The sequence below is a fragment of the Tamandua tetradactyla genome, chromosome 8 (assembly GCF_023851605.1).
Source record: "Tamandua tetradactyla isolate mTamTet1 chromosome 8, mTamTet1.pri, whole genome shotgun sequence".
NCBI lineage: Eukaryota > Metazoa > Chordata > Mammalia > Pilosa > Myrmecophagidae > Tamandua > Tamandua tetradactyla.
In genome coordinates this window covers 45,989,679-46,017,040 of record NC_135334.1, presented here as the reverse complement: position 1 = coordinate 46,017,040, position 27,362 = coordinate 45,989,679, and the positions used below count along the sequence as shown (strand labels likewise).

Here is a 27,362-nt window from a genome sequence, read left to right as displayed (position 1 = left end):
ACTTCATATCCTGAAAGTGATGATGAATTGTTCTTGGAAGTCTTCTGATTGACACTTTCTTATACTTTACATTCTAATGTTTTAATATACCCAGTTGGAATGGCTTTTACTAAACAGACATTATAATGCTGTGGTTTTCCAATGGCCAAATAATTAGATTTGTGAAAAGGATCTGACTGTAAAGAATAGATATTTTTTTCTTATTAATAGCACCTTGGTTCTCTTTTTAAAAAAGTCTAAATGTTATTGATTTGGGGGATTAAATTCATGACAGGGCAGCATAATTCTTTACAAATGAATCCCTGCCTCTCCCAAGGGTGCCGAACACACTAATTGACAGAAAATCATTTAGTAGGAAAGGGAATGTTTAATATTGCCTTGGGGCATAGCTCAGGTTCTCACTTTAAAACATGCTCTTCCTGCTGGAAGGAATTGATAAAGGGATATCTGAAAAAGTAAAATATTCTGATGTCACTGAGCCTGGGATCAACAGAGATAAAAGTTGGTGAGAACAGATAAGGTCTGCTGGAGGTTTCCCCTGAGGGGGGTTTGTATTATTTTGGGGAAGTGGGAAGAAGTGAAAGGATTTTTCTGAATCTCTATAATCAGATTCAAATCTCGCCTTTGCACAGGTGAGTAGTAAATAGATATTTGATAAAGCAGTGCTTGTGGATGGACTTTCGGTCCTGCTGGACTCACACTAGTTCTCATCACATCAGAAATGGTGAAAATCGATGGGAAATGATGTCTGTTAAAGGTGAGGAGTGAGAACGAGTTCAGCAAAACAATAATTTAAAGTACCTTCAAAAGATATTTCTTAAAATATTGAGCGATCAATTGAGCCTTTGCTTTTGGAAAACATTGTGTTTGACTTAGCCTCGGTGCTGAGGGTAGGAGTCTCGGTGGCTGAGGTTGTCGAGGCAGCAGGGAGATGGCAGAGGGAAGGAAACCTCTCCAGAGGCTCTTCCTGCCTGGCGGTGGTCTCAGAGAGGCCGCAAGACTAAGATGAGAAGGAATGAGGGCTCAAAACTCAACTACCTGGTTCTTGTCTAATGCTGCCTTTTCCCTAGAATGTCTTAGGTGTGACTATGTTATGGTAAATTAAAATCCTTTATCTGCTCTTGAGAACTTCCTACTAGCTTATATTCCTTTAAATCTAATAATGTACATTAGCTACTTAATAGAAAACTGTACATATTTTAAGCTATTTCATGCCTTTGACTTAGAATTATCCTATCAGAACACTAAAAAGAGATTCTTTTAACTGTCGTTCCTCACCCGGTATAATAAGACCTGGGAGATTAATAACAGAGCAATTGGGGCGAAAATTATTCTCTCCTGTGCCATTGCATAATCTGCTTCTTTGAGGCTGATAGTGGGTAAGCTTAATAACGAATTTAATTCCTGGAAGAAGACCCTCACACTTACACACCCTTAAGAATTAATAGCCTTCTAAGAGAATATTTTTTTTCACAGGCTCATTTATTCTTTAAAAATCAGATGCAAAGAAATAGTTTTATTTTTCCTTTGGAAGCAACTTTGAATTCCTACAATAGGGCCACCTTTTTCTTTCGGCTATGGGCCTCCCTTTATCTATGGGCTTTATGATGTACTTCTGATTCCTGTCATAATCCTGCTATTTGCATTATTATCAACATCCTTAACAATAGCACTGTTTTTTGAGGGCCCCGTTTTATACATTCTCACATGTCAAAGCTCCTTTGATTGAATGGCATAAAGGTGGCTGCTTTAAATTTCTATATATTCTATAAATTTTACTCTGCTAACTAGTCTGGAGCATATAGAGAAGGTATGGTATCATCTCAGGCCTCAAGAAACCTAAAAAGAATGAGAAAAAAGTTTGCCTATTGTGCTCATAAATTATTTTGGAGGGCATAAAGATAACAAAGAATCATTCAAGGTGTTTTATAGGGTAACCACAAATTCTATTTTGCCTAGGATGTTCCTGGTGTAATTACATTCCCATTGGCTCCCCAAAGTGCTTTGATTTAGATTATTAGTCATCTATAGTTAAGAAAAAAATATGTTAAATTTAGGTCTATCAGTAACTTTTGACAGTAATTTTTTAAATGCAACTTATGGAAGTCAATTGTACACAAATCATAAAGAAAAACACAACTAGTCAATGTGGGTATTTATCCCCATAACAAGAATTAGAGCGTTATCAGCCCTCCAGAAGACTTCATACCATCTCCTATTCCTACTCTCTTCCGTCAAAGTAACCACTGTCCATACTTCTAAAGAGAGTGGGAATCTTTTTTTTTTATTGTGAATTATAACATATATACAAAAAAGCAATAAATTTCCAAGTACATTTTAATAAGTAGTTAAACAGACCTTAAAGTTTGGTCTGGGTTATTGTTCCATGATTTTTCATTTTTTCTCCTAGCTGCTCCAAAACACTGGAGACCAAAAGGAATATCAATATATTTGTGCTGGTTTGATAGGATGTATGTACCCTAGAAAAGCCATGTTTTAATCCTAATTCCATTTTGTAAGGCAGCTGTTTCTTCTAATCCCTTTTCAGTATTGTATGTTTGAAACTGTAATTAGATCATTTCCCTGGAGATGTGACTCAGTCAAGAGTGGTTGTTAAGCTGGATTAGGTAGAGATATGTCTCCACCCATTTGACTGGGTCTTGATTAGTTTACTGGAATCCTATAAAAGAGGAAACATTTTGGAGAGATTCTGAGAGAGCAGAGAATGACATAGCCACAAGAAGCAGAAAGTACACCAGCCAACGACCTTTTGGAGATGAAGAAGGAAAATGTCTCCTGGGGAGTTTCATGAAACAGGAAGCCAGGAGAGAAAGCTAGCAGACGATGCTGCGTTTGCCATTTGCCCTTCCAGCTGAGAGAGAAACCCTGACCATGTTCGCCATGTGCCTTTCCACTTGAGAGAGAAAGCCTGAACTTCATCGGCCTTCTTGAACCAAGGTATCTCTCCCTGGATGCCTTAGAAATTGGACATTTCTATAGGCTTGCTTTAATAGAACTGTAAACTAGCAACTTATTAAATTCCCCTTTTAAAAAGCCATTCCATTTCTGGTATATTGAATTCTGACAGGTAGCAAGCTAGAACAATATTGATTCAGCAGTCATATTCATTTGTTAAATCCTATCTTCTTTATTATACTCTTCCTTCTATATCTTTACTTTTTTTGTGAAAAATAACACACAAAAAAGCAATAAATCTCAAAGTACATTGCAGTATGTACAATATGCAAATGATTAACTGTAACATTTATATAAGGGAATGCTACATAGCGTGAAAAAGAACAAACTACTGATAGATGCAGAAATGGAGAAATCACAATAACATTGTGTTGATGGAAATAAAACAGATACAAAAGACTAAAAAAAAAAAGTACATTACAATAATTAGTTGTAGGACAGATTTCAGAGTTTGGTATGGGTTACAATTCCACAATTTTAGGTTTTCATTTCTAGCTGTTCTAAAGTACTGGAGACTAAAAGAAATATCAATATACTGATTCAGTACCCATAGAGAGTGGGAATCTTATGGAATTATTCTTTTGTGCTATTCGTCTCATACTTAACATTATGGTTGTGATATTCAACCATGTCATATGTGGAGCATTAGTTCATTCATTTTCTTTGCTGAATAGTATTCCATTATACACATGCCCCACAATTTTCTCATTCTATAGTCAATAAACTTTTGGTTCATTATCAGTTTGAGAATTAGAATGGGGGTTGGTAAAGAGCTCACTTAAGAATTGACTGTAATGATCTTCATTAACTATTCCAAACTTTTTGGGTATATGACTTTTTTCAAAAAGCTGTTTATAGCCATTATCTATTTATACTTGATCTTTCAATTTATGTTAAGGAAATATAACATAATTTTTAAATAAATTAAGCAATGACTTAGATAAATGTATATTATTAGCTATAACCATATACATTTGAAAAATAGTCATATATTCTGTGGACAGTACTTGGGACCCACAGCAATGCTCAACTTCTGCAATAACTCCACAGCCTGATGACCTGCATATAAGATGAGAAGTGATTCTGAGTGATGTCAAGATGGTGAAAGGATGCTGTAAGTGATACTTTCAAATATCAGTATGGCTTGGTGATAAATTAGTTATAAGGGATGATTATAAGTAGGTCCTATCAATGAAAAGTCTTATTTATTATGTACTCTAATAGGGAAACCCACCATTCTTTGAAAGCCATGTATGTAAAAAAACACATGGATAAAATGATAATGTTACATTTTTCTTTATTCTACTCTTTAGGAAAAATATCTTCATGTCTTTCTAACTATACAGATCTTTGGACTGATTGTTAAAGTCAGATTTGGGATTTAATTAGGAGTTAAATTTTTAAGATTTAGTCGAATTATAAAGATAATTACAAATAAAAGTAATAGTTCTCTCATAAAATCAGAAAAGGAAAGAGATTTATTAATTTGGTTTATTATTAGGCAAGACCATTATTGCTTAAAAGTTTATGCAATTAAGCAGGCTAAGTTAAAGTAATAAATTCTTCACTTAATTTGGTTTGAATCATTTGTGGTAACTGAATCTCTTTCCACTGATTTGGAATCCAATGGACCTATGCTGTAGTTTAGATTCCAATCTTGGGGAGAGTAAAATAGTGTGAGGTCAGACCTAGAGTCCATGATCTATGAGTTAAAGGGCTGGGTGATTGAGAGACTTCTTTAACTCCCTGGAGACTCAGTTTCTTCACCTGTAAAGTAGAAAAAAAATGCTTAATTTACAAGAATGGAACATTCAGGGATTAATGATAGGTAATATTTAGAAAAAATGTATAGCAAAGCATAATGGAGACTATAATAAAAAGCATCAGTTCTCAAGGTCAAAAATATCTCATTGGAAGGTCAAAGGATAAATCAAAGATGGCAGCAAGAGAAAATGCACACACAACTCAGAAAGAGAGTGAAGGAGGTAGATGGGCTGCTCTAAATTCCAAGTAAGGACCTCAGTACTCTAGTTCAGTTCCCACAGTACTGTGTCTACAGGTGACACCCTGTTCAATACCCCTCCCCCAGCATTGTGTTGGAACAGAGTGAACGTGGGGGTAAACATATATCTTGGAACATAGTAGGAACTCTGGTGAAAATTAGAGAAAAAAGATAAACCAGTGAAGTAGGGGATGGCAGGACAGGCAAATTGTTGCAACAAATTTGAGAGTGGCCTTTACTCTGCACCTGTGTAAAACCTTCTTCTGTGGCCAGGCAGAAGGCTGTACCAAAAATAAAATTCATTGCTTTAAATGTCTTGTTTCTTTGTATGTTTTTTCAGTAACCAAAGTGGAGATGTGTAAATGCTTCTGAAGGGATTCATGTGCTAATATAAATGGCTGCCATGCGGATTAAGAACCAAAATGTCTGCATATACATTCCTTATCATGGTGCTTGTATAGAGTCAGAATTCCCTGGTGTGAATTTATATTATGTTGGCGTGACTATGTTTCACAAATGCATGAAATGAGAAGCTATCTAAGAGCCCCTTCAGATATAAACTTCCATGATTCTGTGTATCATATGTTTAATGACTAAGAATTGCATCTGAGCAGGATAGAAAACTTTGGAAGAGAAAATGTTTTCACCCATTCCAATTCTTATACACATAATAGATTCAATTTACTGAGTAAAATTGTCATGGCCTAATAAAAAAGCATATGGATAATACGACTAGAAGTTATTCAAAATTAGAGAAACATGGAGTTGTCAGCTCACAAGGACAAAATAAAATAAAATAAAACAAAACAAAAAACTAAGTGAAAGGATGTGCTTCCATTTTATATCCATATGGGTTGCTAGCTGGTAGTTTGACCTGCTAGTTAGAATGTACTGCTTGTTGTTCCTTACAAGCATAGAGCTTTGCTTACATCCAAAACAAGAAGATATTTGTAAAAATGTATTTTTATTGCATTATGCACCTATCCACTTCTTTAGATTAAAATGTTCTTTGACAGATGGTATGTCATATTTGCTAATTAACTCATGTATTTTCTCTTTGGACATGTATTGAGTTCCTACTATGTGTAAGAAACCGGTCTAAGGCCTCGAGATACAGTAGTGAACAATGATAGGAGAGACCTTATATTCCAGCAGGGAAAGACCGACAATAAACAAATATATATCAAGTGATAATAAGATTTATAAAGAAAAATAAAACAGGATAAAGAAAGTAGAGACGAAAGGTATAATTGTACACGTCAGTCAGAAACATCTCTGTGATAAGTTGACATTTGAGCAGAGACCAAAATGAAATAAAATAGAAAGCAGTACAGATATCCTGGAGAAAGTTGTTCTAGGCAGAAGAAAACAGCAAATTCAAAGTTGTTAGCATCCTTGGTGTGTTTGAGGGACATCAGGGAAGCCAGTGTTCCTGGAGCAGAGTGAGCAAGGGAGAGGCGACAGAAGAGTAGGGCAGAGCGGCAGCAGGGTGCATACACGTGTGGCATTGCGGCACATAATAAGGGGATTGGACTTTTGCTCTGATAAGATAGGAGGACACTGGATTGTTTTGAGGTAAAGGAAGGTGTTTTGTTTTTTTAGGAACATTTTGGGTACTTTTGGAGAATAAAGTGTAACCGGGCAAGAACTGAAGTGGGAAACAAATAAGGAGATAACTGCAGAAAATATCTATGATTGCTTGGAACAAGACACTTTATCCTTTTCAATGCTTAGCAAGATTCCTTAAAGATCAACTTTCCTTTTTAAATATGCATTAAGTTAATGGATCATTGAATAAATAAAAGACATGTAACTGCACCAAAGGAGGTTTACGTTAAGTATATTTTACTTTATGGAAACACTGATTGATTCTATTCATTTGTGAATTTAAAAATGATATTCTTAGTTTTGTGGAAATAACAAGGCTGATTAAACAGCTGAATCTTTCATTTTAAAATATTTGTTTTGTGAAGTCATTTGAAGAAACTTCGTCTGAGTGACTTAATTATAAGGCAGTATGCGAGGAGCTTAGGATAAAATAGATAAATATGAAATATTCCCTGGCCTGAAGAAGTTTATAACAGCTGTCAAATTCAGAAAAGCCCTGTAGAAGATGTTGAAACCTGAATGGAGTCTTTTAGTTTTATTGGGTTTTATGCTGAATATACAACTGGATAAAAAACTATTCAGTATATGTGGATATCAGTAAATACCCGAGGTTAAGATTGCTCAAGAGGAGACTGTAATGGGAAAAGAAAAGTAGGCCAAGGGTCAAACCCTGGCAATTCTCAGGGTGTGCAATAAAAAGTAGGCACATAAAAGGGACATATGAAGAATGATCAGAAATGAGGAGAGTCAGATCAGAAAAACATCAAAGAAAAGCTAGGGATGGGAGGGTTTGAGAATGGGTGCTCAGTTTTGTCATACTATGAGGACTTCTCACATTATTAAAAAATATGCTCCAACTAGAATAAAGATTTAAATGCAAAACGTTAAAACACTCAGAAGAAAATACAGAAGAGTAGTTTTATGCTATTGAGGTAAAAAATATACCTTGAAACCTCAAATATAAAGGTGGGAAAACTGAAAAGTTAAACTGCATTAAAATGGAACACTTCTTTATAATGTAAGAATTGAAAGGTTCTCATTATGTTTAGCAGAATGGTAAATGAATTTTTCTGCCAGAACAAGTTTCAGTGAAATGGTAAGGAGTTAGATGATACTAGAGTAAACTTAAGTTAAGTGAAGTAGCTGAAAGAGAATACTTGAAGACTGAAAGGCCAATGACAAGACAGAAGTTAGAGGAGAGCACAGTCAAGGAGGGCTTACTTTATTAAACGGGGGCAAACTTGACCATATATGCAGACTAAGAGGAAGGGGTAGCAGACTCAATAATCTCAGGATGAGCAAATTTAAATACAGGGACTGTTACTTAATTGTAAAAGAAATGGAGTTCTGAAAAATGCTACAACATGGAGGAAACTTGAGGCCATCATGTTGAGTGAAATAAACCAGACACAAAAGGACAAATATTGTATGACTGCGCTGGTATGAAATTAATTAGAATATGCAAATTTTTAGAGTCAGAAACGAGAATAAAGGTTACCAGGGGTAGGGGTTTGGTAGGCAAAAGTTTGGGATACTGGAAACGTTTTAGTAATGGGTGGGTGAGTGGGGAAATGGTAGCACATTATGAATGTCATTAGCACCACTGAATTGTATACTTGAGAGTGGCTTAAATAATAAATTTTAGGTTTTACGTATGTTATCAGAATAGAACTGTACAACATAAAGAGTGAACCTTAGTGTAAACAACAAACTATAGTTTATAGTGAAATTATACCAGTAATATTTCATCAGTTGTAACAAAAGTACCACACTAATGCAAAATGTTAATAATAGGGAAAACTGTGTGTGTGGGAGGGGTTGTATATGGGAAGTTGGTACTTTCTGCCTGATTTTTCTGTAAACCTACCAGTGACACAATAAGAAAATGTCTAAAAAAAATAGAAATTGGGAGGAATAGCCTTTTCTTGAAGGACAATTTTGAAGAATTTGGAGATTGCTTAGCTCTTTCTAGAATCACCTGCTGTCTCATCTCAAAGAATGATGATTTCAGCCAGGGGGCATTGGAGACAGTATTTTGCTTTGGGTTCCCCCAGATGGAGATCTTAAGAACTTGAATGGAAGTTCTTTATTTGGGAGAATGATACTAGGCTTCATTATTAGGAAAAAAGGGCAATGTAATGGAGAGGAAGGAGATCCAGAAACAAGAGGTAGATTTTCAAGCCAGTGACTACTATGGGTAACTGGAGCTTAATTCCCTTGGGGAACTCCATGAGAGAATGTAGGAAAAGGCCCCAGAGTTATTCCAACCGAGGGACGAGGAAGCTGGGTTATTTAGCCCCCAAAGCGCTGGTCATCATGTGCTGAGCGCTTTGTCCCAGGCATTCACTCTCTGGCACCCCTGGCTGCCCTGTGCAGGCTGAGTGAGCCCCTAGTCAGAAATCCAGCCTTCTGGCAGGGTTGTAGGTGTCAGTGAGTCCCTGTAGATGGTAAATCCCAGGAGGATGCAGTTGAGGCCCTGGCAGCGCCAGCTCCAGGTGTGAAGTGGCAGAAAGAACCCTGCAATGCTGTGCTGGACTGAATACAGAGCACTGTTGTATGGCCTTAGGCACAGTGCTTCACCTTTCTGGATTATTCTAAGATAATGAGAGGGTTAGTTTACTGGTCTCTAAAGTATAGTCCAACTTTTTTTTTTTCTTCCTTTTTTAGCTTTTTCATAAGTTTCTTGATAATAAGTTTCTGAAAATTCTGATCCTTAGGCCGCTTTGCCTAAATGCTGTTTTCTCTTAAATGTAATTTAATCTCCTTTCTTCTACCCTACACTCATCCTTTAAATGTACAATCTCATTTGAACTTGTCAGTAAGAGATATATGCTACCACCTTGAGGTATTTACCAGGCTCACACCACACTGTCAAAGGCAGTTCCACCATCCTGAAATTAGAGGACTGTGCTCTGATTTATGGAGAAGAGTTGTGTTAAAGTGTTTGAATGGTTGGAACAAATAATTCAGCAGTTGAATACTTGGCTGCTTAAAGAGCATTTGAACCCCTGTAAACCTTGGATAAAAGTAAGAGTCAATCTTGCCTCTAATAGTCTCGCTATATACCACTGGCTGCCTTGGAGGGGCAGTGCTGTCTCATGTATCAGGCAGGAAACTGTCGGTTAGGAGATCTGAACTTTTCAAAAGCCTAAAGCAGATCACTTAACCTTTTTGTAGCTCAGTATCCCCATATAGAAAATGAAAGTAAATAGTAACTATATGAGGGGGATGTGGTAAGGACAACTGAAAAGATGCCAAGTAAAAAGTTTAAGTACTATAGTAAGAAAAGTGCACTATTACACTATGACTTTGTAGCTTATGCCCTGGTTGTTTTTAACTGACAAAGGCTGAATTTTAATGTTTGGACTATAGCCTCCAGAAAAGTGGTTCTCAGTGTGATGTCTCCAGAAATGTGGAAACAGCTGGAAGAAATATTCAAAGGAGTCAGAGAATTTCTAGGCGCAACAAGTGTAATCTACGGATTAAACGAATGTGCTTTTCGTTCATATGCACTCATACACATATACTTTTTGAAATCTATGTGGATACTATTGAGACTGAGAAAACTGTAATAAAAGAGATACTATATTAATGATAATTTAATTATGCATCTTTTCAATTTATGGCCAAGAAAATCACAGCTATGCTCACATTGGGGCAGACAAATTTTGTGGTATTAAGAAGGGGTAGTTATACATGAGAATCATAGCAGTAAAATTAGTTTTGCTCCCTAAATTAGTTACCAACATGTGAAGCATTTTTTGTTTTATTTAGGAAAGGAGACAATGGAAAATGGGCTGTATTAATGATCATTCCAAAAAGTTCTCATAGTACAACAAATTCCAAATTCTTATCGCACCTCAGATTCTGCTGGGGAAACTTTAAAAACTTGAGTTTACTCTGCCTGTCTCCAGGAAGTCTGATTTAATAGGTGTTGCATCCTAAATGATTCAGATGTGAACTAAGGTTTGGTAACTATTATATTAGACTGCTTATTTTTCAATTAATAAGTATTTATTTTCTTTTGAAAGCCATGAGGTTTGCAGAGGCAGCTTACTCCTTAATTTAAAAAGTGTATGCTCTACTTAGTGAAATAAAATGTATTTTAGTTTAACTTTGCTTATTTTAACTGAAGATTTATTCAGTACTTTCTAGCAGTAAAGCATTGTTATGCACTATGGCAAATAAACAGTTGGCTAATTCATCATGTTGGCATCAATGAACCCACAGGCATGTTCGAAAGAAAGTAATTTAATTAAGTCAGAGTGGAAGGTTGTGTGGAACAAATGCTGAATACGATTGACAATCGGTAGATCTAATCAGCTATATCCTCTTCCAAGAGCCCAGGCTGTAAGTATACTTGATAGGATAGAAGAAAAGAAGTTTTCTACAATTAAGTCCCAAGTCTGTCTGAATGTGAATACTAGGGCTTGGAAAAGGTAAGAATCATGGCTAATGTCTTTTTTTTTTTTTTTTTTTACACAAGAGCAGGAGAGTAGGGCCATTATTTTTGATAAAAAAGAAGTTACATCCTGTGTTTGGATATTAAGGGTGTTAGGGTGAAATGTGCTGCTGGTTAACTAAATGTTCTCCATGGCAATCTGTGAATAGAAACTGCTCCAGAATTTCTATGCAAGACGGGCTTTGGACTGGCAATAATGTTTGAAGGGAAGGGTTTATCTTAAAAGCAGCCATCAAGAACTGTGCTAGGCCTGAGAATGTATCCTACCTGCAAGTTAACAAGCTAGCCTGCTATGGGTTCGTGGAGCTAGAATATGACACAAAAGACCTGGTATAAGACTTCATTATTCCCTGTGCAGTCAGCTGCCTGAGATAACATGTTTGTGTAACCTCTCCTTGCCTTCCAAGTCCCATGGAGCTGTGAGGAGGGTGATGTGTATGTGGGATGTTTCATCACAGGTGAGTGCGGTTTGGCCCAACCGCTAAGCTATCGGGGACCCTCTACTCCTCAGCTTCTCACTGCTTGCTAGACGACACTGCCGCACGCAGAAAAGGGGCTCGAGCCGGGGGTCTGGGTCCAAGGGGCGCGCGCAGGAGACCTCGCTGCGGATCTAAAGGACTGGAGGCCGAGTCAATTAAGGCATGAAGCGAGGTAGCTTTATTGTTGGTAGACGCTTATGCCAGGGCCGCCAGTAGCTAAAGACCACGAGGCTTGACGAGCCCTGGATTATATACAGTTTGAAGAGAGGCGGAGTTAGGGCATGGCCTCCAGGGGAGGGTAGCCAATCACACAGGGAGGACGGATGAGTGACTGTGACCATAGAGATGCTGTTCCTGAGTGTACCCATAGCAGAGGATGTTGGGTAGGTGGAGGACTAAGGAGAAGGCCAATAGGGTTAGAGAGACAAGGCTGCATCATCACTAGTCGCTGGTGAGGCTTGTAATTCAGAGGCTTAGAAGAACCGGACGTGCCAAAATGGCGAGGGAGGGAGAGAAAGAGACTAAGCCACCAGGCCAAGAATAAAATTATGCCACAGGTGAGGAATCCCAAGTTTAGGGAACTCAGATCTTTTATAATGGACTGTAAGCAAACCTGGCTTTTGCCTCGAAGGGAGACATTCATTTTATTATACTGGAAAGTGAACAAAACTACGCTTTGCTTCAGAGGGAGACATACTGTCTGTTTTCCAAAATTATTCACTATACAAAGATACTTGAAAAGACAGTTTGGAACAAAGGTTGTCTGTGCATCTGCCTACAGTAAGAATAGAAACTCGAGGCCCATGGAGAATTGTCTTCCAACAGCTGCATTTTCTATAAAGCGTATTTTTCTTAGTCTATGTTTGCTTGAGGATGATTTTGAGGGGCTAATGGAAATTATGAATAGGAGACTAAAGTACCTCCAGCAACTGCTTGGCACTGACAATAGCTAAGTATATTTGTACAGTTGCATTTTATTAATTTTTATGTATTCAATTAGTCTTGAAGTATAGAATCTTAGTATTCGAAGCAGACTCAATTGTGTTTAATCTCTTTTAAGTCATCTTGGATATGTGGAAATCCAGCCTCTAATTAACTTCCTCTACAGCAGGAACTCCTTATTTTATGCATTTATTTTTGAGGTCCGATTTTGATCAGACAGTGTGCTAGGTGCTGGGCATGTCTGTGTATAGAAGAGATAGGTCTTTTCTTTTGTCAAGAATCACTCCCTTTAGAAGAGGAAAAGAGTAAGCACTGCTTCCAGTGAGATCATAGAGAAGGATATCCAGTTCAGTCTTATGTTTCAGCAAGCTTTATTTGGGAGAGGTAAATTTTCAATTGAGTATTGTAAGTTATATTTTATCTAGGTGACAGGAAGGAAGAATAACCTAAGAAGAGGAAATAATGTGTGCAGATAAATGTACAGAAGAAAGAGTGTGGTATATTTAGGGCATATTGAGCCATTCTGAATGACTGGCATAGAAAATGTGCATGGCTCAGGTTGGAAACTGATAAGCAGAATAGGCAGGTAACAGAATATATTGAGACTGTGTGTGCCATACTGATGAGTTTTAAAAATCTGTGGTTAGTTTTTTTTTTTTTTTAGAAGGATAGAGATGTAATCAGTTCTGAATTTTAGAAGGATTCATCTGATGACCTTGGGGAGAATTGGTTAGGGAGGTCTAAAGTTCAGATTAGAAGAACAGAACCAGGGAAAAAATTAGAAGACTGTTATAGTGTCAAAATCTAAATTAAGGGTGTGTCAATGGGAATGGGGAAGAGACAGGTAAACAGATGTTCAGGAAATAGAATCAATAGCATTTGGTGACTGATTCAGTGTTGAGAGTAAAAAAGAAAGTCTAGGATGACATTATTGTTTGTAACTGGGCAATCGTTCAAGAAAACAATCTTGGGGAAAGAAGAGGATTATATGCATGTGTTGGAGGAGTAGAGAGTTAATAAGTTCATTTTGGACCCATTGAGTTTATGATGGATTGAATTTAAATAAGGTCACTGCAGAGTGAGAGAAACAGATGGTCAAAAATGGAATCTTGAATAAACATCAACATTTAAGGGACAGCTTCAGTAGTTAGGAGTTACATATCAAAACACTTACATGTCCTGCATGGAAGACTATCATTTCTTCTAAAAACAAATATAAAACAAATAATTAAATATTTGAAATAGCACTTCATTTAAAATAATGATATACTTGAGGATATTGCATTATATGTAGATAATATGGTCAAAATATGCTCAACCTTGATAAAGCTGGAAAAGTCTTAAAAATGCTAGTAAAGGAAAAATGTGATTAATTGGTTTTTATACAGAAACCAATTAGAGAAGTGTTTACTTCTATGCCATGGCTCTGTTTAAAAAGTTGTGAACTTTGGAATTATAATGTGAAGTCATTGCTAGAAGGATATGATGGGAGAATTATTCTATTATATTTTATTGTGCTCTTTGGTACATTTTTTCAACTATGCTCATTTTAACCAGGTTTTCATTTAAACACTTTAAGTAAATGATAAAAGACAATTCCTGGATTTGCAGGGAGAATCATTGGCCTATTCAGAACATCCTATGTTAATGATATTCTTGGTCAATAAATTTATGATAAGATTCAAGTAATGGAATTTTAAAAGTATCTGTAACTTCCGTTTGCCAGTCCAATTAGCAAATTAAAAACAAAATTGATCTGGGAGCCTCGGAACAGCGGTTCCCCAAGCAGCAGCGACCGGAGCCGCTCCCACACACGTGGCTTCCCAGGCCAGCTGGGAGCATGGGAACAGCGGTTCCCCAAGCCGTGCGGCTGGCGACTGTAGCCCCTCCCACACACGTGGCTTCCTGGGCTGGCTGGGAGTTTCGGATCAGCAGTCCCCCAAGCCGTGGCGGCCGGCGCCCCTCCCCCACAGATGACTTCATGGAGGGAAAGGAAAGAGTCTCCAACAGTAGTAGAGACTGAGCCCAACCTAACACCAATAGTGGCATTAAGGAACAACTTCTGACTACTAAAAATAGGCCCTCAGCTCAGGTGAAACTGATCAAGGCGAAAGTCGCCGATTGGGCTAACTGAAAAAGAGGAAAGGGGGTGAAACAGAGCCTTCTGCGGCTGTTTTTGAGGAGGCTTCATTGCCTCTGGGCTCAGCGCTGGGATTACACAGGTTGCAACTTCCCCGAACGCAGAGGCAGGCTGCTTTCAGGGCTCTCTACCACCTGAACCTTCCCCGCGGGAGGGGTGAAATGCAACTCAGGTGGAATTCCTCTCTAAAGGAATTCAGATCCCAGGACTTCACAATTTGAAGGCATTAAAACCAACCTACAACCTTTCCTCTGTCTCCACCACACACCCAGCAGTGAGAGTCTTCCAAAGTTAAATGAGCCACAACATCTTTTGCTGATGGGACCTGCAGACAGACAAGCACCACATGCTGGGCAGGATGAGAAAAACAGAGCCCAGAGACTTCACAGGAAAGTCTTTCAACCTGCTGGGCCCCACACTCAGGGAAATCTGATTAAATGCCCAGACGCCAGCAAAAAATAACAAATCACAACAAGGAAAATTGAAGATATGGCCCAGTCAAAGGAACAAACCAATAGCTCAAATGAGATACAGGAGCTGAGACAACTAATTCTGAATATACGAACAGAAATGGAAAACCTCTTCAAAAACCAAATCAATAAATTGAGGGAGGACATGAAGAAGACATGGAATCAACAAAAAGAATAAGTGGAAAGTCTGAAAAACAAATCACAGAACTTATGGGAATGAAAGACACAGTAGAAGAGATGAAAAAAACAATGGAAACCTACAATGGTAGATTTAAAGAGACAGAGGCTAGAATTAGTGAACTGGAGGATGGAACATCTGAAATCCAAAAAGAAACAGAAACTATAGGGAAAAGAATGGAAAAATTTGAGCAGGGGCTCAGGGAATTGAATGATAATATGAAGCACACAAATATACGAGTTGTGGGTGTCCCAGGAGAAGAGAAGGGAAAAGGAGGAGAAAAACTAATGGAAGAAATTATCACTGAAAATTTCCCAACTCTTATGAAAGACCTAAAATTACAGATCCAAGAAGTGCAGCGCACCCCAAAGAGAATAGATCCAAATAGGTGTTCTCCAAGACACTTACTAGTTAGAATGTCAGAGGTCAAAGAGAAAGAGAGGATCTTGAAAGCAGCAAGAGAAAAACAATCTGTCACATACAAGGGAAACCCAATAAGACTATGTGTAGATTTCTCAGCAGAAACCATGGAGGCTAGAAGACAGTGGGATGATATATTTAAATTACTAAAAGAGAAAAACTGCCAACCAAGACTTCTATATCCAGCAAAATTGTCCTTCAAAAATGAGGGAGAAATTAAAACATTCTCAGACAAAAAGTCACTGAGAGAATTTGTGACCAAGAGACCACCTCTGCAAGAAATACTAAAGGGAGCACTAGAGTCAGATATGAAAAGACAGAAGAGAGAGGTATGGAGAAGAGTGTAGAAAGAAGGAAAATCAGATATGATATATATAATACAAAAGACAAAATGGTAGAAGAAAGTATTACCCAAACAGTAATAACACTAAAAGTTAATGGACTGAATTCCCCAATCAAAAGACATAGACTGGCAGAATGGATTAAAAAACAGGATCCTTCTATATGCTGTCTACAGGAAACACATCTTAGACCCAAAGATAAACATAGGTTGAAAGTGAAAGGTTGAGAAAAGATATTTCATGCAAATAACAACCAGAAAAGAGCAGGAGTAGCTATACTAATATCCAATAAATTAGACTTCAAATGTAAAACAGTTAAAAGAGACAAAGAAGGATACTATCTACTAATAAAAGGAACAATTAAACAAGAAGACATAACAATCATAAATATTTATGCACTGAACCAGAATGCCCCAAAATACGTGAGGAATACACTGCAATCACTGAAAAGGGAAATAGACACATCTACCATAATAGCTGGAGACTTCAATTCACCCTCTCATCAATGGACAGAACATCTAGACAGAGATCAATAAAGAAATAGAGAATTTGAATATTATAATAAATGCGCTAGACTTAACAGACATTTATAGGACATTACACCCCACAACAGCAGGATACGCCTTTTTCTCAAGAGCTCATGGATCATTCTCAAAGAGAGACCATATGCTGGGTCACAAAGCAAGTCTTAACAAACTTAAAAAGATTGAAATCATACACAGCACTTTCTAGGAATGAAGTTGGAAATCAATAATAGGCAGAGTGCCAGAAAATTCACAAATACATGGAGGCTCAACAACACACTCTTAAACAACCAGTGGGTCAAGGAAGAAATTGCAAGAGAAATTAGTAAATATCTCGAGGTGAATGAAAATGAAAACACAACATATAAAAACCTATGGGATGCAGCAAAGGCAGTGCTAAGAGGGAAATTTATAGACCTAAATGCCTATATCAAAAAAGAAGAAAGGGCAAAAATTCAGGAATTAACTGTCCACTTGGAAGAACTGGAGAAAGAACAGCAAACTAACCCGAAAGCAAGCAAAAGGAAAGAAATAACAAAGATTAGAGCAGAAATAAATGAAATTGAGAACATGAAAACAATAGAGAAAATCAATAAGACCAGAAGTTGGTTCTATGAGAAAATCAATAAGATTGATGGGCCCTTAGCAAGATTGACAAAAAGAAGAAGAGAGAGGATGCAAATAAATAAGATCAGAAATGGAAGAGGAGACATAACCACTGACCTCACAGAAATAAAGGAGGTAATAACAGGATACTATGAACAACTTTATGCTAATAAATAGAGCAATGTAGATGAAATAGACAAGCTCCTAGAAAGGCATGAACAACCAACTGTGACTCAAGAAGAAATAGATGATCTCAACAAACTAATCACAGGTAAAAAAAATTGAATCAGTCATTCAAAAGCTTCCCAAAAGAAAAGTCCAGGACCAGACGGCTTCATATGTGAATTCTACCAAACATTCCAGAAAGAATTAGTACCAACTCTCCTCAAACTCTTCAAAAAAATCGAAGCGGAGGGAAAGCTACCTAATTCATTCTATGAAGCCAACATCACCCTCATACCAAAACCAGGCAAAGATATTACAAAAAAAGAAAACTACAGACCAATCTCTCTAATGAATATAGATGCAAAAATCCCCAGCAAAATTCTAGCAAAATGAATCCAGAAACACATTAAAAGAATTATACATCATGACCAAGTAGGATTCATCCCAGGTATGCAAGGATGGTTCAACATAAGAAAATCAATTAATGTAATACACCATATCAACAAATCAAAGCAGAAAAATCAGATGATCATCTCAATTGATGCAGAGAAGGCATTTGACAAGATTCAACATCCTTTCCTGTTGAAAACACTTCAAAGGATAGGAATACAAGGGAACTTCCTTAAAATGATAGAGGGAATATATGAAAAACCCACAGCTAATATCATCCTCAATGGGGAAAAATCGGAAACTTTCCCCCTAAGATCGGAAACAAGACAAGGATGTCCATTATCACCACTATTATTCAACATCGTGTTGGAGGTTCTAGCCAGAGCAATTAGACAAGAAAAAGAAATACAAGGCATCAAAATTGGAAAGGAAGAAGTAAAACTATCACTGTTTGCAGACCATATGATACTATATGTCGAAAACCCAGAAAAATCCACAACAAAACTACTAGAGCTAATAAATGAGTACAGCAAAGTAGCAGGTTACAAGATCAATATTCAAAGATCTGTAGTGTTTCTATACAGTAGCAATGAACAAGCTGAGGGGGAAATCAAGAAGCAAATTCCGTTTACAATTGCAACTAAAATAATAAAATACCTAGGAATAAATTTAACTAAAGAGACAAAAGACCTATACAAAGAAAACTACAAAAAACTGTTAAAAGAAATCACAGAAGACCTAAATAGATGGAAGGGCATACCGTGTTCATGGATTGGAAGACTAAATATAGTTAAGATGTCAATCCTACCTAAATTGATTTACAGATTCAATGCAATACCAATCAAAATCCCGACAACTTATTTTTCGGAAATAGAAAAACCAATAAGCAAATTTATCTGAAAGGGCAGAGTGCCCCGAATTGCTAAAAGTATCTTGAGGAAAAAAAATGAAGCTGGAGGTCTCACGCTGCCGGACTTTAAGGCATATTATGAAGCCACAGTGGTCAAAACAGCATGGTATTGGCAGAAAGATAGATATATCGACCAATGGAATAGAATAGAGTGCTCAGATATAGACCCTCTCATCTATGGACCTTTGATCTTTGATAAGGCAGTCAAGCCAATTCACCTGGGACAGAACAGTCTCTTAAATAAATGGTGCCTAGAGAACTGAATATCCATATGTAAAAGAATGAAAGAGGACCTGCATCTCACACCTTATACAAAAGTTAACTCAAAATGGATCAAAGGTCTAAACATTAGGTCTAAGACCATAAAACAGTTAGAGGAAAAGGTAGGGAGATATCTGATGAATCTTACAATTGGAGGTGGTTTTATGAACCTTAAACCTAAAGCAAGAGCACTGAAGAAAGAAATAAATAAATGGGAGCTCCTCAAAATTAAACACTTTTGTGCATCAAAGAACTTCATCAAGAAATTAGAAAGACATCCTACACAATGGGAATCAATATTTGGAAACGACATATCAGATAAAGGTCTAGTATCCAGAATTTATAAAGAGATTGTTCAACTCAACAACAAAAAGACAGCCAACCCAATTACAAAATGGGAAAAAGACTTGAACCAACACCTCTCAGAAGAGGAAGTACAAATGGCCAAAAGGCACATGAAGAGATGCTCAATGTCCCTGGCCATTAGAGAAATGCAAATCAAAACTACAATGAGATATCATCTCACACCCACCAGAATGGCCATTATCAACAAAACAGAAAATGACAAGTGCTGGAGAGGACGCGGAGAAAGAGGCACACTTATCCACTATTGGTGGGAATGTCAAATGGTGCAACCACTGTGGAAGGCAGTTTGGCGGTTCCTCAAAAAACTGAATATAGAATTGCCATGCAACCCAGCAATACCATTGCTAGGTATCTACTCAAAGGACTTAAGGGCAAAGACACAGACAGATATTTGCACACCAATGTTTATAGCAGCGTTATTTACAATTGCAAAGAGATGGAAACAGCCAAAATATCCATCAACAGACGAGTGGCTAAACAAACTGTGGTATATACATACGATGGAATATTATTCAGCTTTAAGACAGAATAAACTTATGAAGCATGTAATAACATGGATGGACCTAGAGAACATTATGCTGAGTGAGTCTAGCCAAAAACTAAAGGACAAATACTGTATGGTCTCACTCATGTGAACCGACATTAGTGAATAAACTTGGAATATGTCATTGGTAACAAAGACCATCAGAAGTTAGAAATAGAGTAAGATAAAGGGTAATTGGAGGTGAAGGGATACAGACTGTGCAACAGGACTAGATACAAAAACTCAAAAATGGACAGCACAATACTACCTAATTGTAATGTAATTATGTTAAAACACTGAATGAAGATGCAACTGAGCTATAGTTTTTGTTTGTTTGTTTGTTGTTTTTTATATATTTTTTTTATTTTTATTTTTATTTTTCTCTATGTTATCATTTTATTTCTTTTTCTGTTGTCTTGCTATTTCTTTTTCTAAATCGATGCAAATGTACTAAGAAATGATGATCATACATCTATGTGATGATATTAAGAATTACTGATTGCATATGTAGAATGGAATGATTTCTAAATGTTGTTTTAGTTAATTTTTTTAATTAATAAAAAAAATTGAGAATAATCAGTACTTGTGTAGGTGTGGGAAATTTAACCCTCTCCCATATGGCTTATGGGTATATACAATCGTTCTGGAGGTTATTTAGGCAATGTGTTTCAAAAGACCAAATAAGTATATTACCTTTGATCTATAGCCTGTACTTCAAGCAAAAAACTCAGAAGTATTGGAAAACTACACGAAGTTTTACATATAAATTGTTCATTTTGAAATTGGACTTGAAGTAGGGAAAAACTCCAGACACCACACAAGAAAGCACCAGAGCCTCTGAGAAGTGGACAAGCTTTTTACTGCTGGTAGATTCAGAGGACAAAGTCTAAACCCCAAATATCCTTTGTCTCCAGATTTTATAGGAAAGCAAATAGGTGGGAGTTACTATGGGAATGCATAGGGACAGTACTATAAGCTCTGGCTTATAGCTGATTTCTTTTGCCTAGAGTATGTGTGGCAGGCACAGCAAATGCTTTGTTTCACTACCTCTTTCAGAAAGCATGTTTTTACACATTCTTGAGAGTACACAAGTTCATAAAGACAATTATAGTAAGGAAATACAGCAATAATACTGGGGCCACTCTTATGAGCTATCTCAGATCTGACTTAAAATATATCAGAAGGTGTTCAAATAAATTTTGATGTATCCATATTGGAGTACTATGCGACTATAAAAACAAGGATTATGTGTACTAATTTAAAGTATCTTAATAGATCATTAACTGGAGAAGAAAATAAGGTTTCAAAATGATGTGTAATCTGAATAGATGGGGACTGAGGCATCCTATTCTGAGTCCTGTGATCCAGAAGCCCAATAGGAAAGTCATAATTTAATTCTAAATACTTGGGAAAGTGGCACATTCTTTATTTTTATTTTTATTTTTTGTATGCTATATGGTGGTATCACATTTCATTATCTTTTCCATTTGAGTACCCCGTTATTGCAGCGCCATTTGTTGAATTTTGTTTGTTTGTTTAGGAAGTGCATGAACTGGGAATCAGACCTGGGTCTCCCTCATGGCACTACCCTTGCTCCCCTTGGACATTCTTAATTTACAACAATATATCTTTAATATCCCATCCATATTTCCCACTATACTCTGTGTGCTCTAATTGAGTGATATCTGGTTACTGGTACTGGATAATGCCAAGTTTCCTAGCTTCTTTCAACTCTAGCTTTATGTTTGGGCTAAGTCTGAAGCAAATCACCAGTGTTTGTCCTTGCAATCTTTCTTCTCCTTACTCATTTTGCTATTTCTGTTTCATAGACATTCAGATAAGACAGGAAATTTAGCATGTGTGGTATCAGAAACAGACTCCTTTCCATCAGTTTTGGAGGTGGGAGTATAGGATGGAGAATGAGTTATAAACATTCCCAAACTAATAAATGTAAATAACTTTATGTTATTTAAAAAAATTTGAATATATATATATTATATATAATCTGGAGAAACATACAATAAAATATTAAAAGTTGTTTTGCAGTAGGATTTCAATTATCTCTATGTATTACAGACTTTTCTATGCATTCTGAATTTTTTACTATAAGCAGATATGGCTATTACATACAACAGATTTATTTCAAAATTGTTTACTACAAATATGTCACTTATCATTTACTTTGAAATTGGCTTGGTTTTGCCTTTTTCAATGCTGAGGACTAATGCCAGATCACAAATATTAGATCAGCAGACCTGTGATAGCTTTCACTACTAAAATGGCCTCTGGAGTGCAAATACTTCACAATTTCATTATCAAAATTTTATAAAGTACATCTTTCCTACTAAAAATGTTTAACATCAGGAAGACACACAAGGTTCGTACATTCCTCAAAAGTTTATTTTTTAAGTTTAAATTAATTTTATCAAAAGGAAGGGGACTGCAGTGATCATTCTCAAGAAAAGATTAGGACAACAAACAAGTTTTTAAAGTACTCTCTTTCATACAGAATAAAAGGTGAATCCTCCCAAGTTCTCATTTTTTTAAAAATTTTTTTTTATTAATCAAAAAAAAGAAAAGAAATTAACACAACATTTAGAAATCATTCCATTCTACAAATGCACTCAGTAATTCTTAGTATCATCACATAGATGTATGATCATCATTTCTTAGTACATTTGCATCGATTTAGGAAAAGAACTAGCAAAACAGCAGAAAAAGATATAGAATGTTAATATAGAGAAGAGAATTAAAATAATAATACTAATAAAAAAATATATATATATATAAAAAGGAAAAAAAAACAAAAACAAAAGATACAAACAAACAAACAAACAAACAAAAAATTGTATTTCAGGTGCAGCTTCATTCAGTGTTCCAACATAGTTACATTACACTTAGGTATTATTGTACTGTCCATTTTTGAGTTTTTGTATCTAGTCCTGTTGCACAGTCTGTATCCCTTCAGCTCCAATTACCCATTATCTTACCCTGTTTCTAACTCCTGCTGGTCTCTGTTACCAATGATATATTCCAAGCTGATTCTCGAATGTCGGTTCACATCAGTGGGACCATACAGTATTTGTCCTTTAGTTTTTGGCTAGACTCACTCAGCATAATGTTCTCTAGGTCCATCCATGTTATTACATGCTTCATAAGTTTAGTCTGTCTTAAAGCTGCATAATATTCCATCGTAGGTATACGCCACAATTTGTTTAGCCACTCGTCTGTTGATGGACATTTTGGCTATTTCCATCTCTTTGCAATTGTAGATAATGCTGCTATAAACACTGGTGTGCAAATGTCCGTCTGTGTCTTTGCCCTTAAGTCCTTTGAGTAGATACCTAGCAGTGGTATTGCTGGGTCGTAATCCATTCTGCCATTCTATGTCTTTTGATTGGGGAATTCAGTCCATTAACTTTTAGTGTTATTACTGTTTGGATAATATTTTCCTCTACTATTTTGGCTTTTGTATTATATATATCATATCTGATTTTCCTTCTTTCTACACTTTACTCCATACCTCTCTCTTCTGTCTTTTCGTATCTGACTCTAGTGCTCCCTTTAGTATTTCTTGCAGAACTGGTCTCTTGGTCACAAATTCTCTCAGTGACTTTTTGTCTATAAATGTTTTAATTTCTCCTTCATTTTTGAAGGACAATTTTGCTGGATATAGAAGTCTTGGTTGGCAGTTTTTCTCTTTTAGTAATTTAAATATATCATCCCACTGTCTTCTAGCTTCCATGGTTTCTGCTGAGAAATCTACACATAGTCTTATTGGGTTTCCCTTGTATGTGACAGATTGTTTTTCTCTTGCTGCTTTCAAGATCCTCTCTTTCTCTTTGACCTCTGACATTCTAACTAGTAAGTGTCTTGGAGAACGCCTATTTGTGTCTATTCTCTTTGGGGTGCGCTGCACTTCTTGGATCTGCAAATTTAGGTCTTTCATAAGAGTTGGGAAATTTTCAGTGATAATTTCTTCCATTAGTTTTTCTCCTCCTTTTCCCTTCTCTTCTCCTTCTGGGACACCCACAACTCGTATATTTGTGTGCTTCATATTATCATTCAATTCCCTGAGCCCCTGCTCAAATTTTTCCATTCTTTTCCCTATAGTTTCTGTTTCTTTTTGGATTTCAGATGTTCCATCCTCCAGTTCACTAATTCTAGCCTCTGTCTCTTTAAATCTACCATTGTAGGTTTCCATTGTTTTTTTCATCTCTTCTACTGTGTCTTTCATTCCCATAAGTTCTGTGATTTGTTTTTTCAGACTTTCCACTTATTCTTTTTGTTGATCCCATGTCTTCTTCATTTCCTCCCTCAATTTATTGATTTGGTTTTTGAAGAGGTTTTCCATTTCTGTTAGTATATTCAGCATTAGTTGTCTTAGCTCCTGTATCTCATTTGAACTATTGGTTTGTTCCTTTGACTGGGCCATATCTTCAATTTTATGAGCGTCATTCATTATTTTCTGCTGGTGTCTGGGCATTTGATCAGATTTCCCTGGGTGTGGGACCCGGCTGGTTGAAAGGTTTTTCTGTGAAATCTCTGGGCTCTGTTTTTCTTTTCCTTCCCAGTAGGTGGCTCTGGTGTTGCTCGTCTGTCTGCGGGGCCCACCAGTAAAAGATGCTGTGGCTCCTTTAACTTGCCAATCCGAATCTCGCAGTCGGCCCGGAAACCGCGCGTGGAGGGGGGGGTCGCCGGCCGCGGCTTGGGGGACTGCCGGTCCAAATTGCCTAGCTGGCCCGAGACGCCAAGCATGGTGGGAGGGCCCCGCTATCCAACCTTCCCAGTCAGACCGGGGAGCCACGTGTGTGGAGGGGACCCCAGTCACCAGCCGCCCCGGCCGGGAAAACACGCACCCCTCGGGTATCTCACCGCAGTGGATTCTCCCTGCCCGTTCAGCCGTTCCAGAATGGGTTACGCTGTCTTTTTGGTCTCTGTCGTGGCTCCGGGAGCTGTTTTGTATTGTTTCTGTTTCTTTGATTGCTTTTCTGGAGGAGGAACTAAGACCCGTGCGTCTTACTAAGCCGCCATCTTCTCTGGAAGTCCTCCATCAGGATTTTTTTGTTGTTTTGGGTGCATGGTCTAGGAATAAAACTCAGGTCTCCTCTCTATGGGATTTGCTCTCACCTTCTCCTTGCACTGAAGTGAAAATCATTCACCCCCTGTGGCTGGCTTGTTGTGATAGAGTCCAAAGATTCCCAAGGTTTCTATTCATCAGCGTCCCTGGAACTGGCGAATCTTCAGAGCCATTGGCTGGACCCCTAATTAATGCTGAGCTTCCCCAAATCTCCAGATCTCTGAGCATGGGAGGGATTCTGACTTAGGGGCATCACTGCCCCCCCCACCATTTCTCGGTGGGTGACCTTGGGAGGTGGCCTCAGGGTTCTTGCTTTCTGTTTCCCAGGATCTTACAGATGCTTCGTCTGTACCATCTGGTCCACTTCACTGTCCCTTTGCCTCCTTTTCTTCATCGCACTCCATGTCCCTGACTACCATCAGCCTCGGTTTCTCTCTTATCAGATGGATGGTCACCCTGCCTGCTGGAGCCCTGAGAACAAGCCTCACTCTCCTCCCGGAGCTGGTCTTCAGACACTGGAGGACCGTGCCTCTCCGCTCTTCTTCTCCAGGCTGGAGACAGCAGGTTTCCAGTCAGGCCTCCCCGACCCTCTGGACCCACCCATGAGAGTCCCTCAAGACCCCTTAGTGACTTCCGTCGTTTTAGTCCAGGCCTTCCTCTGTTTGTCACAGTAGCCCTACTTCAGGAAACTTTCTCTCCCCATTCCTCCCAAATTCTCATTTTTAATGACACAAAATGTGGCAGCTTTTAAAAAAAATCAAATGACACAAATTTTGATGATCTGACTCATTTTATCTATGAATATTCTATTTGAAACATGCTGATGGAGAGCAGAGAGCAAGAGTAATGGAGATCTTTCACAAAGAGACTTACCCACTTATATATCTTGACCTTTTGCAGAATAAGATCTGAAATTTTACATTTCACCTGGAGATTTGAAGAATAACAAACATGCCATTTGAAGGTTATTCATTTCTGGGACTTAGATGTAAAAGCCTCTTTCAGGTCTAGGGGATTTAGCAATAGTTCAAGGTAATGATCCCATACCTGATTGTCTTATTTGAGGAGTAATGAAATGTCTTCGCAAATGGCACCTGAATGTACACACACTTTCACTGACACTGGGAATTTAGCTGGTGAGGCATTTCATAACGTTGTAGCCAAAGTTCCATGAAGTTCAGAATGAACCATGATTTCTCCTCATATTGACTACAGCTGGAACTTTAAGCTCATGCCTTGATGTCAAAAATGATACTATTTCTGAGATACATGAATGTGTTTTTCGCATTTCTTAGTTCATGGCCTTCTCTTTAGTCAGAGGCATGTTTTTAACTTGGTGGCAGATTGAAATTGTATTAGCAGGGATACCAAAATAATAGGAACAGCCAAAGATTAGGTTAGAAATATTAGGATCATTGGTATAAATCAGAGCTCCCTTCTGAATCACTGCTACCAGGAAAAAGTCAAGGCCTATGGAAAGCTGGGGATAGTGATCCTAACTGATTCAGGAGAAGAGTTCTAATTCCAGCACTACCATCAACTTGCTCTAGGGTTTTGAACAAGCACTGCAACTTATCTGAAGATTTTATAAATATCAGTATGTATATATATATATATATATATATATATATACATACAAATATATATATATATATATTTGCTTTTTTTTATTAATTAACGGAAAAAAAGAAATTAACCCAACATTTAGAAATCATACCATTCTACATATGCAATCAGTAATTCTTAACATCATCACATAGATGCATGATCATTGTTTCTTAGTACATTTGCATCGGTTTAGAGGAACTAGCAACACAACAGAAAAAGATATAGAATGTTAATATAGAGAAAAGAAATAAAAGTAATAATAATAGTAAAAAAAACAAAAAACAAAACAAAACAAAACAAAAAAAACCTATAGCTCAGATGCAGCTTCATTCAGTGTTTTAACATGATTACTTTACACTTAGGTATTATTGTGCTGTCCATTTTTGAGTTTTTGTATCTAGTCCTGTTGCACAGTCTGTATCCCTTCAGCTCCAATTACCCTTTATCTTACCCTGTTTCTAACTCCTGCTGGACTCTGTTACCAATGACATATTCCAAGTTTATTCTCGAATGTCCATTCACATCAGTGGGACCATACAGTATTTGTCCTTTAGTTTTTGGCTAGACTCACTCAGCATAATGTTCTCTAGGTCCATCCATGTTATTACATGCTTCATAGGTTTATCTTGTCTTAAAGCTGCATAATATTCCATCGTATGTATATACCACAGTTTGTTTAGCCATTCTTCTGTTGATGGACATTTTGGCTGTTTCCATCTCTTTGCAATTGTAAATAATGCTGCTATAAACGTTGTTGTGCAAATGTCCATTTGTGTCTTTGCCCTCAAGTCCTTTGAGTAGATACCTAGCAATGGTATTGCTGGGTCGTATGGCAATTCTATATTCAGCTTTTTGAGGAACCTCCAAACTGCCTTCCACAGTGGTTGCACCATTTGACATTCCCACCAACA

General features: G+C 37.3%; 1 long non-coding RNA gene across 4 annotated transcripts in view; it reads left to right on the top strand.

Moving 5' to 3' along the window:
- Window positions 1–27,362, top strand: part of LOC143643368 (uncharacterized) — a 306,117-nt gene that overhangs the window by 35,538 nt on the left and 243,217 nt on the right. For 2 of the 4 annotated variants that reach the window (XR_013156238.1, XR_013156239.1), the window contains exon 1: window positions 11,801–12,084. The exons of 1 other annotated variant lie outside the window; for it this stretch is intronic. This is a non-coding gene — a long non-coding RNA (uncharacterized LOC143643368). Of the gene's footprint in view, window positions 1–11,799; window positions 12,085–27,362 lie in introns of those variants that run through there. One more of the 4 variants, XR_013156240.1, reaches the window with a different exon arrangement.